This window comes from Delphinus delphis, chromosome X, assembly GCF_949987515.2.
Source record: "Delphinus delphis chromosome X, mDelDel1.2, whole genome shotgun sequence".
NCBI lineage: Eukaryota > Metazoa > Chordata > Mammalia > Artiodactyla > Delphinidae > Delphinus > Delphinus delphis.
This window is the reverse complement of record NC_082704.1, coordinates 99,475,626-99,490,207: the sequence shown is the minus strand read 5'-3', so window position 1 is coordinate 99,490,207 and position 14,582 is coordinate 99,475,626. Positions and strand designations below refer to the sequence as shown.

The following is a 14,582-nucleotide window of genomic DNA, read 5'->3' as shown; positions in this document are numbered from 1 at the left end:
TTGTCAGTTCCTATCAAATCAGCATTTATGTTGCTAACATCTATTCCCTCTCTTCGTATTCTATTTGCTATTATCCTAGCAATGGATTTCATCTCCATTTTCTTATCAATTCTTTCTCTCCCTTTCAAAGTATCCTGTAAGATTATTCTTTTTAAAATATGTTTGAGTTCTGTTTTGTCTATACTCTAAAGCCTTTACTGCATTAATTTTAGTATATATTTAGCAGTTAAGATCCCTAATCATTTTATCATAAGCCAGTTATTAAAATGGTCTTTGATATTTGAATGACACTTGATAATTTCAAAGAGTTTTCACATAGTTATCTTATTGGCTTTTCTATAAAAACCTGTGTGACAGATACTTTTTATAACCTATCTCTTATCAAAAAGGATTGTAAGAGTGAAATTTTGCCACTTGCATATTTAGCAGCTGTAGCTGTGGGATTTGAACTCAGAGTCGAAGACAAAGTTCGCAAACACCTTCCCCTCTATTTACATCTCATTGCCCAAGTCACTTACTTCCAGATTCCCCACCCAAAGACTTAGTGTGTCAAGGCTCATTTTCAGCTCTAATTCCTCCATGATGGGAAAAGAACCTTGCAAATTAATTTTGGAAATATGAATGGGAAATGACTTAGTAACTGAAGAACTTCACAGCCTTGTAGGAGGAGTTCCAGGAGTAAGTTAAATGTTGTTGACTAAGGAAGGAAAAGGAAAATAATTTGGTAAAAATGATGGAAAAGAAGTAAACAGCAAAGCCTGGTGAGGTAAACTCTCTCCATGCTTGGCCATAGTAGTGACAGCCATAGAGTCCAGGATAGGTTTTGTGAGAATTGAAGGAGGAATTGCGTGGTCCGGCAATGAGAGATTAAAGGGTGTCATGGGAAGGATGCATGTTTTGGGAACAGGTTGAATGCTGGTTGTCACTTGTTAGGCACGTCAACATGACTGTGTTATTAACCTTCTCAGCCTCAAGATTTCTTAGTGGTAAAATGGGAATAAATGTATCACTTTCTAGTTACTAAGACACTTAGCGTATGTAAAAAGTTTTGTGTAAAATATATAATCATAAATAGCAAATAATTTTCTTCTCTCCCAGTGTTTGACAAGTTATTTAAACCCATCAGTTCCTCAATCTGCTGTTCTGTAAAAATGGGGAAAATAATAGAACTTACATTTTGTAGGATTTTTGAAGATTAAAGGAGCCATCGTATCTAATGCTCGTAGAACAGTGCTCAATAAATGCAGTCAGTGATGTGGTTGACCGATACAAGTCAGAAGTCCTAGGGTGTTCTGAGAAACATTATTTAAGTACACTGAGACTCAATGTTTCATCTGTAGGATGAGGTCAGTCATTTTCCCTTTAGTGTTTTGCTTAGATGTTAAATGAGATAGGTGAAATGCTTTGTAAGCAATAAAATACTATGGCAATGCAAAGTATTCTTCAATATCAAATCTGTTATAAAATTTCAAAGTCATAGGGCCTCCCTGGTGGCGCAGTGGTTGAGAGTCCGCCTGCCGATGCAGGGGACGCGGGTTTGTGCCCCGGTCCGGGAGGATCCCACATGCCGCGGAGCGGCTGGGCCTGTGAGCCATGGCCGCTGGGCCTGCGCGTCCGGAGCCCGTGCTCCGCAACGGGAGAGGCCACAACAGTGAGAGGCCCGCGTACCACAAAAAAAAAATTTCAAAGTCATAAAGTATTTGAATAAAAGAGAATTTTTAAAGCCAAGGTTGGGAATTTAATTCATTTATCTCTCTCAAATCTCAATATCAAAGAAAACTGTAAAAATTCTCAGTTTTATCTTTAAATCTTATCATACCACCTTAAAGTTTGCTAAAAATCTATTGTCTCTGAGTTTATTGGATCGTCACAGGCAGGGAAGACAAATGTTATCATCTAGATTTCACAGAATGAGTCCTGTATGCTGTAGATAATAAACTCTTGATATCTACCAAACTTCCTTTGAGAGAAACTCACATTTCCCCTTGATAAATAGGGTCAGATGTTGGTATTACATTTATGTCTCCTTTACAAGGTTGCAATCTAAGATCACTGGAGGTCTTAGAATCCTTCTTGGCTTTTGAATAATAGATTTCTGAAATTGACATTGCCTTACCAAACATATTTACTTTAATGGAATGTGTTTAAGGATGCCATGTACCCTGGTACTATTCTTCACTGTGGTGATGGTAGGCAGGTGAGGCTGAAATCCAGCCTTCCATCAAGGCGTCCAAGCCACATTCCCTAGCATGGGGCTGTTTGCCCTACCTTTTTTCACCGAAAGGTATTGTCTCTTTCCAGACCGGCCCTGATGACTGAGTCTTATCTTAGTGGGTACCTTTCCTCACATTCTCCAGAGGTGGGCCTATTGTTGTCACTGTTGTTTTAATTTAAAAAGATCATCAAGGTGACATGCATAGAAGTTAAAAAAAAATACAGGAATGGGGTGCAAATGGTTTAGTCAAAACATGAAATACATTTCAGATACAATGGGAATAATAGGGTTTGATATGGGATTTAGAGTTGGGGAAGTGGAGTTTCAAAGGCAGAAGTCAGAGACATTAACTATGTCAGCCCAAAGAAGGCAGGGGTAGAAAAGGTAAGTTTGTATGAAGGTCTGAGAAGCTGGCCCGCTATGTCTGACCATGAAAGGGGTGCTTTTGTGGAGGCGTGTGGAAGCTACTGCTTCTACAGGCCTGCACCTAAGCACCTAGTGGTGGGCTTGACACGATTGTTGGTCAGACTCATTGTCACATGCAGAAATATGAAAGGAATATGGGAAGTTAAAAATACGAGGCATAAAAACTATATACGTAAGAAGTTGATTTTATTTTAAAAATTGTAGAAAACAGGGATAAAGATTGGGTGACAGGGAGGTGGAACAAACCCACTCTCTTGGTCCATTCGGGCTATTATAATAGAATACCATAGACTGGGTGGCTTAAAACAACAGAAATTTATTTCTCACAGTTCTGGAGACTGGGGAGTCCAAGATCAAGGTGCCTGCAGATTCGGTTCCTGGTGAGGACCTGCTTCCTAGTTCATAGATGGCTGTCTTCTCTCATATGGTCCTCACATGGTAGAAAGGAGGGAGAGTTCAATGGGGTCCCTTTCATATGGCCAGTAATTCCATTCATGAGGGCCCTCCCCTCATGACCTTACACCTCCCAAAGGCCTCACCTCCTAATACCATCAGATGAGGATTAGGTTTCAACATAGGAATTTGGGGGAGACACAAACATTCAGTCTGTATCACCCACTAAGGTGCTGCTTATTCTGAATGAGAAATTCAGACATTTTTTACTGTAATGTTGAAAAAGTTATGGAACTTCACTAAGCCTGTATCTGTGAAGTGGGAATAATAACAGTTATATTAATGTTATATCAGGCAGTATTGGTAAAATGTTTCATATATGGTAGGTGCCTAGTGAATGTTAGTTATCAATTTTGGTTGTTACAATAAGTTATTGGAGGGTGACTTTTGTATTTTAGGCATGTGGGATATTGAAGTGGTAAATTTATTATTAATTTTTTTTTACATACTTTTGACACTTGCTTCCATCAGTATTTTAAAATATTGATATAAGCAGAGAATTCATCTCTTCAGTATAAGGGAATATGTTGTCATGATCACTCAAGCAATATATCATCACTCATCTGATATTTAAAATGTCAGTTTGATTGAGAAATGAGAGTCCTGGGCAGATGAATGTGATTTAAATGTGGTTTGGTTTATGTACAGACAAAATGGTTGATGACCAGGTTCTAGAGACTGGACAGACCCAGGGCTAGGGCAGTTCGCTGGGTTCCTGGGGCACTAGGTTTGAGCAACAGGTATGAGGTTATTCCGCGTTGGTCCCCGACAGGTGTGTTCCATAACAGGTAATAGGTACCTACCTATGCCTGATGTTCAAGAGCAGTTGATGAAGGCCTTGGGACCTTGGGGTAGGAGGTAATGTGAAGAAATAGAGCAAAGTGTTAGAGTTATTATGATTGCACAACTTCTCATTCTGAGTATGGCCAGTGGAGGGTCAGAGTGGTGGTCTAGGAAGATAGGATCAGGAAGTGAAATGAACTGTTTTCATTTAGGAGTTCAGACCTGAGAGAACTGAAGGGGAAAGCAGTTTATTAGAGTACAAGGCAGAGAATGAGTCCTAAGGAACAAAGCAAGAACTTGGCAAGAAACCAGAGCCACGGCAGGTTTCTGATGAAGCTGGCTGTGCTGGGCCTCTCATTTGCGAGGTTATTCAGGTTGGCACATGACTGAGCATAAAGGCTAGAGAGCTGCAGGCTACACAAGGTGAGCAAAGAATTAATACACTACAGAGTGTTTAGAACATGAAATAAAAAGACAATTTCTGCATGTAAATCCAAGCATTTTGAGTGAAATACATAGGCCATCATTTTGTGTGAGGTCATGAGGTAATGACTTTTTATTATCATGGTTATGCTTAATCTAAATGAATTATGTTTGATTTCTTTGTACTTTTAGTGATTTATTCCTCAATATGACTTCTCTATCCAACAAATCCACTCCTATTTACTCTTTGGCCTCCCCCTGCTTTTATCAGCTACTGCTTTTCATTCAATAAATATATTTTGCTTGCCTGCTAAGTTGAATGGAAGGTTGAATTGAAAATTGAGAGATTGACAGGAAGCAGTTGATTGAGGACTGTGTTACCACATGGACTGGGTTGGATAAAACCCCCCAAAATTTATGTCCTTCTCAGAACTTCAAAAATGTGACCTTGTTTGGAAATAGGGCTGTTGTAGATATAATCAGTTAAGATGAGGTCATTCTGGAGTAAAGTGGTCCCTTAATCTACCATGACTGATGTCCTTATAAGAACAGAAGAGAAGGAGACACATAGGGAGAATGCCATGTGAAAACAGAGGCTGAACCTTGAGAGATGCATTTGCAAGCCAAGGAACACCAAGAAATGCCTAGGATCGCAGGCAGTACCAGAAGCCAAGAGGAAGATGTGGAACAGATTCTCCCCTAGAGCCTTCAGAGAGAGCGTGGCCCTGCCAACAGGCCAGAATCCTCATTTTGAATTGGTAGATTCCAGAACTGTGAGAGAATACATTTCTGTTGTTTTAAACACCGTGTTTGTTACCGCAGCCCCAGGAAACTAATATACCATGGAAAGAAATTTAAATATCATAGTATTAATTTATCTATAAAGAATTTTAACTGCCAGAGCTACTCTTCCATTGAATATCAGTTTTATGTATCTTTTATCATGTAACACATCATTAAAGTAATCATTTTAAAGGATGTAAAAAGGAAGTAATAGTTCCTTGAAGGTACCCAAAAGTTTTGATTTGTGGATCAGGCCAATACTAGTAAGGCATTTGATAGAGTTTCTCATAGTATCCTTCTATGCACTTAGAGCAATGCATCAACTCAATACATTTCTTACTATATATTTGGTGATTGAGACTTTGGCCTAGAAGGGGCAGATTAAGGTATATTAAGATACACTGTGAAAAAAAGTAGGTGCATGTTAAATAGAGAAATGAAAATACACAGAGAATTGCCCCAAAACAATTGATTTGTATTTATCCTTCTTCTTAAGACACCCATTCTTCTCCGCCCTTTTAAAATGAAATCTGTTTTACCAATTTTCCCACAATCAATCTCCCTGCCATTGTTTAGGCTAAATGCAACACTTCTGAAATCCAGTTTAACGTGTACTACAGGCATGGAAGTTCTATGTAAACTCCTTGGAGACAGATACCCTCTTTTATTTATCTTTGAATTACCAAGCCCTAAAATATTTGTGCCCTCGTAGAGTTGTTTCTTGAGATGGGACATCTTTGTCATCAGTTCATAAATCATACAGTGCAGTGATGTAAGCACACTCCTTAGCTTTTCTGACCATTCAGAAAAGCTTGCATTTAATAAATAGCATTAAAAGAAATGTATTCCTTTTCCACTGATGTTCAGATGGAGAGGTTTTGGACATTCTCAGAAATGAGAAGGGATTCTCTTAGTTAAATCTGTATATATATTCTGTGCTATCTAAAACACAATGGATGCTTGTTGTTTCCTTTACCTTTAGTTAAGGCCTTCCTATTGCCAAGAAAAGGGAAAGAAAAGTAGAAATTGTAAAATATTCAGCCATCGTTAGCTAACCATTCTTTGCAAATAGGTAGCATATTTGCGTATCTATTTACCAGGGATTTTCATTAATGTTACAGAGAGACTCAAAGACGTGGAGGAGAGTGTTGATTCCATGTGGCTGCATTTCTTTAAGGCCTGAGCCTCCTGTGTTAGCATCTGAATTTGAAATGCTTATAAACATAGTCCATCTCTAAATTGCAACAAAGATTGGTATTGTGAAGATTATTAATAGTTCACTCAACTGAAGGGGAAAGTAAGCAGCAGACAGAAAGATTTTTGCCCTCCCAAATCTTAAAGACATCCATTTTAGAGAAAAGAAGAGAGGAATAATAATTTCATTAAAATAATAGAAAAGTTGAAATTATTGTTAGCCCTAAAACAGGGTAGAGATATGTGAATCTATGGGAAGAATTTTAGAAAATCAGCAGAAGTCAAAGTTAGGTTTTGAATTGTACTTCCGGAATAAGGACATAATATGTAATCGGGCCATGTCTCTGATAATTATGTTAAATTAGATGAAAAAAATCACATGGGTAAGAAAATGTAATTAAATCACTCAAAATAATAATGTCATTGTTTTCACTTTCTTTTAATAAATGAAAAGTGAGGAAAGATATCCTTTTAAACTATACGTGAGCAATTCCAGTATCTTCTCAGAAATGAAAATTGGATTGTAATATGAGCTCGTCTTTGACCATGTTCTAAAAGGATAATACAGTGAGTTGGCAAAAGACCCCATGAACAGAGTCCATGTATGAAGGATCAAATAAACACAAAGAAACTCCTACGGACAAAAGTCAAGGTAATTGGCAGCAAGATTTAAGGGGAAAAAATTAGGACCAGGGAAGACAGAACCAGTTTCTGCCTCCTTGTTTTGGTGCTTTCTCATCTAAGGAAAACAAACAAACAACAACCACCAAAGGAAAAAAAAAACAAAAACAGGATAAATGAAACATCTCACCTTTGTGGCAGGAGGTAGAAAGATTCAGGATTATTGTTTATAAACTTATTTCAGGTGAATTAAAAGACTAGGGAGACATTTCTACTTTAGAAGTTCTCAGACTTAACTTTGAACATTGCTGCTGATTCATTTCTTAGAGTTTTTTAAAGCATTATTTTTTCTTCTAAAGTTACTAATGCTCAAAGGAAACTGAATTTTTTAAAATATAGAATACTTGAAAGATTGAATGAAAATAACACAGCTAATATTTTAGCAAATTCTTGGCCATAGCTGGAGAAGTTAACTGGGAGGAGCTGTGTGTCAAGATTACCTTTACTTTTCGTCAATTAGATGCATTGTTTGCACCATATGACCTACTTAGTACTGAAGATTTTTGTGCCTTTCTACAGTCCTTTTTCATTTATTAAAATGAAAGACATTATCTATGCTACCTTTTAGAAATTCCTGTGGATTTGAATTTTCAAGAGTATAGATGGGTCTTGCTTTGTGCAGAATTGATGGATGAAATTTAATTTTACATCAAAGGTAAAAAGTGAGTATTAATGTGGCACACAGCTTTTAGCAAAATTCCTTTAAGCAACAATTTTCATACTGTATTTTTTTACCTATTACATATTTCAATTTTATTTATTCTTATATACTTTTAAAGAATATCTCCATTAGACTGATTCAAGTATCCCTGTTTTTATACATTTTCAGTTTTTTTAGTCTATAGTATTGTATTCCTTTTGGAAAAATTGTGTGGTATTAAGGTAGTAAATAAAAACAGAAAGAGTTCAGTGTTCATTGAGGGAAATAGAGTCATTTTTGACCACATATTCTTTTATCTGAAATATAAATAATTTACAACTAAAAAAGATTTATATCTGAATCAAGTGTACCTAATGAATACAACACCATCTACATTCGTTAATTGAAACAATATGGAACTGATTTTTTAAGCTGTGAAAATTTTCCCTTGCACAGTTTTTTCTAATGTACCGCCTTCTGTTTTCTCAATGGGACTGTTGCTTTTTAAATTCTCATTAATTCCTAAACTATACACTAATTTCTTTTCTGTATATTTGCTTTAAGTGACTATATATTTGAGAGAAAGAGAGAGTGGGTTTTCTGGTGAGTTACGATAGTAATATGATTGCTGGATGAAGTAGCTTTTTACATTTGGAATGACCATAAAATGGTAATACATTTAAGAGAAATACCCTTCTCTGTGTTACAGCAGTATATCATAAGGTTTTCTGTATGTGAACCTAACCTCTCTCCTACAGAGAATTTTTAAGTAGTATATTCCATGCATAAAAATTTTCAGTGGTCTCCAATATACTTTAATACATAAATACATAAAATATAAATGCCACAGTTCCTGAAGAAGAAAAACACATCAAAAAACCCCTGTGTAGCTCTCAACATGCTACTACAATTTTCTCATTAAAAAATAGAAAAAAAACTAATAACTGTACAATCCTCCACTTAAAATTTTAAAGCCTAATAATAATACTTAAAAAAGAAATCTCATACCAATGCAAGGACCATATGGTAACTAGTATAGTGAATCTATTTATCACTTTTTTCAAAATTGTGTTAAATTTTTTGATAATTTTAAAGCTTGGTCTGTTGTTAAAATGTTTTCAATTGAAGGTTATTGGTTTTATTCTTTCCTTCATCCCTTTATTTTTCTGGCTGCATGGCTTGGCATGCAAGATCTTAGCTCCCCAACCAAGGATCAAACCTGTGCCCCCTGCAGTGCAAGAGCCCAGCCTTAACCACTGGACCACCAGGGAAGTCCTCCATCCTCTCTTTTTTAATAATAGTTCATTTCAGGAAAATGAAAATAGTGATAGCTAGCTACTTGTTTAGGTCTTAATATGGACCACATCCCATGCATGACTTTGTTTTCATTTTTCTTATTTAATTAGCACACACTTATAAGGAAGTCTTACCAATTTCCTTTTATAGGTAAGGAAATTGAGGTTCAGGAAAACTGAGTAATCTTATTAAGATCACAGTTAAATGATAGAGCTAGGGTTTGATCCCAGACAGGCTTTATATCCAAGCTCTCAGGATATTAAGTTGCCTGAGGCCAGAGACCCTGACTTCTGTCGCTAGTATCTATTGATACGTATCTCCCATATCAAAATAAAACCTCCTATTCACTATTCAGATTTCATGGATATTTTGAATTATTTTTGTGTCTTTTAAAGAAAATACATTCTGGAATTTTAATAGCAAAAGTAGATTTGGTTCCTTTAGCTAAAATAAAAATCAGGAGCAATATTCAGTATAAATATATTATGGAAAAAATCAGTTAGCAGCTAACATGTACAGGATGTTTGGAGACACAAGTAAAAATGAAATGTATACCTTTTGCCTTATACTTGTTGACTCTGGTATTCAGCTCTAACTCTGACTCCAGAGACTTGTAATAACATGTATTTCAGATGGGAAAAGCTTTGGGTTACCTGGGAAAGTGTAGCTGAATTAAAAAAAACACTTTCAATTTAATCTAAAGGTACTTGGTCCATCCCTTCAGAAGTACGTGAATAGAGCTTTATCTCAACCCACTGGAGACTGCCAACTCCATGCCAGAGTGCAGCATGACCCAGAAAAGCACGCTGACCTCACTCTGTCACTGGTCTTGCTTTCAACCCCATGTTCTTCTTCTTATAATCTGAAATACAGTTTAAAAGGCTTAGTGTTTTGTTCACTGTTCTATATGATGTCCCAAAATTGTGCTTCAGAATTATCTATCCCTCTTCTGTTATTCACTTCAGAGTGAAAGCCCTCTTACTCCACACCATCCGGGCAGTAATAATTTGGTATGTTAATAAATTGCCATATGTCAGAAGGATATAAGTGGGATGGAAATTAAAAGTGGCAGGGTAAAGGGATTCAGGAGTTCCAGGGTCATGATGGATCTCATTGAGCAGGCGAGATTTGAACAAGACTTCACGCTGTGGGGAAACTGTTCCAGGTAGAGTGAACAACTAGAAAAAAGGCTCTAAGGTGGGAGGGAGTGTGTTTGATGTGTTCTTTCTATAAAACCCAATTGAATTTGTGGGGGAAAAAAAATCAATAGAAGTGTTTTTTCAAGGCAGAAAGTAGTACGTAGTATCATAAAATTAAGGGGGATTAGGGTACAGATTAGAGACTTGTACATTTTGGTTTATGCTCAGTGGAAAAAGAACATAGAAGCATTTGCAAACAATCTGGGAGGAGATTTCTTTAATGGTTCTATAAGATCTCCCACAGGAAGGCCTAGTTTTTGTTCTTTAACCCACTTTTACTGATATTTTTCCCCACATATTCAATTGGGTTTTATAGAAAGAACACATTTTTTATTTTATACTCATATTTCATTTAATTATGTAGTGTATAATTATATTTTGTCATTACATACGTAAGAATGGGGGCAATCACACTTGACTCTTTATAAGCACAGGTTCTGATTGTCTCTTGCTGTGTAACAAATTAGTCCAAAACTTAGTAGCTTAAAATAGCAGTCCCTTTGTATATCTCATGTTTCTGTGAATTTGGGCATGGGTCAGCTGGGTGATTTTTCTATTCCATGTTATATCATCTGTGATTATTCAGTGATTGTCAGATGGCTGTCAGGAGGATCGAAGACAGCTCTACTCACATGTCCAGTGCTTTGGTAGGAATGACTGGAATACTTGGCTCAACTAGATCTACTGACCTAGTACCTATGGTAGACTTAGGGTAGTTGAGCTTCTCACATGGCAGCTCAGAGTCCAAGAGTAAGCGATACAAAAGACAGGAAGTGTTAAGTTTCCAATCTCTTAATGCCCGGCCCTGGAAAACAGCAGCTCATCTCTTCCACCACATTCTATTAATCAAAGCAGTCACAGAAGCTCACCCACCTTAAAGAGAAGAAACAAAGACTTCACTTCTTCAATGGGAGGAGTGTCAAAAAACTGTTTCAGCCATCTTTAGTCCACCAAGGTGTACAATTCAACTCTAATAGACAGTAGCTTTCAGCGGGTCATCTTGATCCATCTGGAGATCCTAAAGAGGGAATGGAGAGTTTTGGTTTATCCAAAAATTTTGGAAAATGAAAGTCTGTTAAGACAGATTCTATTGTAATTCCACTCATTTTTAAAAATTTTACTTTATCCTGTTTATAATTATCACTTGTGTTTCTGTCCAGACATTTTAAATCAGAAAGGTGCAGTATATCATATAGGAATGAACATCCATCTAAATATAGTATAATTATAAAAACACTTACTTTAATCTCTAGGAAACATTCTTTTTGTCTGTTTTCTAACTTTTAAGTAAACCCATCACTTTTTAAGTTTAATTTTACTATATTTTAAGGTTTTAAATACTTTTCTGATATGAAAAGTTCCCAGATTGGGATGCTTGGTTAGATTATACACTGCAATACATCATCGTGAAAAATATAGACAGTCAGGTGTTAGAGATTCTATTCCATCTTCTCACTGGCTTTTTAGCACATCTGCTCCATTTAAAACTATGGCAGGGAGGTGTGTAAGATTGAGCTGATTGTCTCTAGGAGTTTACTGTGCTTCTTTCAAAACTTTGTTTTTCAGTAAAGGCAATTGCTCCTTGAGCAGTACTGGTTGTTCCACACCCACTAATTATCATACAGCCATTTAAAGTTGAAATGGTAATCAAACCAATGAAAGCCCAAGATTAGCTGCATTCCTTCTTCATTTCTAGTGGAGAGATTCATCTGAATATCTATAAAGGATTTTGTGGTGCATTCTCTGGCAGATGCAGTAAAACAAATGCAATACAAACTTTTAAAATACAGCTTTGAATTTTAGGTTGAATTTTAAGTTGGACATATTTTAATTTTTACAATTTAATTATAAGAGTCGAATGATCTTAAAGGATCATTCTAGTTATAAATAGAATATGAGGATTTGGGTTTTATTACAGAAAGAAAAATCTATTTTAAATGGTAAAATTTATACTTTTTGCCCATCAGAAATTACTGATTGATGCTTCTATTGAAATTATTAAGATCTAAGTATACAATGATACTTGAGGCAAATTCTCATTTAAGGAATGGCATACTGCATGACAGGTTGTGAGGTGTTAAGAGATAATTGCATGCCTGGAAGGTGTGGTGAATCATATGAGCAAAGGCCAAGAATATCCAGAGACCAAAATTCACCGTCATTTCAAATATTACTCCCTGGTGTGTGTTATTCTACTTAAAAATTGCATACTTGTTGGTTGTAAATTTAAGGACCAAAAACAAACCATGTTAAATTAGTACTTTTGTAGTTTTTAAAAATGTGTTTAACCTTTACCAACACAATAGAATGTATTCAATTCATAATTATAAATATTATCAGGGCTACTGAATAGGGGGATATGCCAAATACCCTTCTGGACCTTCCGTTTGAGATAATCCTCATTGCCCGCAGAATGAAATGCCTGCTGTGAATCAAAGAAATGTAATGCTGTATCAAATAATTACGGATTTTTTTTTTTTTTTTTTTTTTTTTTTTTTTTTTTTTTTTTGCGGTGCACGGGCCTCTCACTATTGTGGCCTCTCCCGTTGCGGAGCACAGGCTCCGGACGTGCAGGCTCAGCGGCCATGGCTCACGGGCCCAGCCACTCCGCGACATGTGGGATCTTCCCGGACCGGGGCATGAACCCGTGTCCCCTGCATTGGCAGGCGGACTCTCAACCACTGCGCCACCAGGGAAGCCCTAATTACGTTTTTATTTATATGTATTTTGACATCCTTATGTATCAGAAATAATTCATTTTATTGGAATTTTTTTTAGTCAAAATGCAACCCCCTCTCACTTTTCTTGATTTCGATATGAGACCACGGTATTTCACGATAGACAATCAGGAAAATAACAGATAAGAGAAAGGAGAGAGGGAAGAGGAACATTTTAAGGTTTATGTTTGTGTTCAATGAAATAATACATCTGTGCTCTCCCCTCAGTTATTTACTCATCTAAAGGTAGAACTGCTTCTGCAGGTGGAATTAAAGTTAATTATCTATACCCAAATACCCTTAGTAGAGGCTCCTGTGAGCACCTCACTCCACTGCTGAAACAATAACAGGTAAGATCAAGGGGGACAGACAATGACAAAACAAAAGTAACTTACCAATTGACAACTATGCCTATGAGCAGAGCCTGTGTTTAAATCCTACTCCTACATTTTAAATTTCATGGTTCTGGGAGTTTCTTAAACTCATGTGCCTTAGCTTTTCCATCTGCATCTGTAGAGGATATTAATAGTATTTATATTTGTTAGGAGGATTACATGACCTAATGTATGAAAAGTGCTTTGTAAATAAACAACCCAATTTAAAAAATGGGCCAAAGACATTAACAGACACCCACCAAAGAAGATATACAGATGACAGATAAGCATATGAAAAGATGTTCCACATCATTTGTCATCAGGGAAAGGCAAATTAAAATAACAATGAGACTTCACTTACACACCTATTAGAATTGCCAAAATCTTAACCACCTACAACACCAAATGCTGGCAACGATGTGGAGCAACAGGAACTGTCATTCACTGTTCATGGAAATGCAAAATGGTATAGCCACTTTGGAAGACACAAAACATTCTCTTACCATACAGTTCAGCAGTTACACTTCTTAGTGTTTACCCAAAGGAATTTAAAATTTACATCCATACAAAAACCTGAACACAGATTTTTGCAGCAACTTTATTCATGATTGCTAAAACTTGGAAGCAACCAAGATGTCCTTCAGTAGGTGAATGAATAAATAAACTTTGGCACATCCAGACAATGGAATATTATTCAGCACTCAAAAGACATGAGCTATAAAGCTGTGAAATGACATGGAGGAACTTTAAGTGCATATTACTAAGTGAAAGAAGCCAATCTGAAAATATTACATATTGTTTGATTCCAAGTATATGACATTCTAGAAAAGGTAAAGCTATGGAGAAACTAAATAGATCACAGGTTGCCAGGGGGTAGCGGAGAGAGAGAGATGAATAGGCAGAGCACAGAGGATTTTTAGGACAGTGAAAATACTCTGTATGATACTGTAATGGTAGATAACTGTCATTATATATTTGTTCGGACCCTTAGAATGTAAACACCAAGAATTAACCGTAATATAAATTATGGAATTTGAATGATAATGATGTGTCAATGTAGGTTCATCCATTGCAACAAATGTACTACTCTGGTGGGGGATTTGGTAACGGAGGAAGCTGCATGTGTAAGGGCAGAGGGTATATGGGAAATCTCTGTACTTTCTGCTCAATTTTGCTGTTAACTTAAAACTAAAGTTAAAAAATAGTCTATTAAAAGACGTTAAAGGACTTAAGAACAAATATTAAAATTTTTAAAAAATTTCAGTATATCAATACATTTATTCCCTTCACCTCCTGATGCTTATATTTTCTGAGTTATTTTGTCACAAAAGAAGGATAAATTGATTAAACAATTTTTTTTACAACTAAAAGAAGAAATGCTTTGTAAGGTTGCTGACC

General features: G+C 36.3%; 1 protein-coding gene across 1 annotated transcript in view; it reads left to right on the top strand.

The window, feature by feature from the left end:
- The window catches only part of DMD (dystrophin), a 2,124,682-nt gene that overhangs the window by 52,234 nt on the left and 2,057,866 nt on the right, over nucleotides 1-14,582 (top strand). The window lies entirely within an intron of this gene.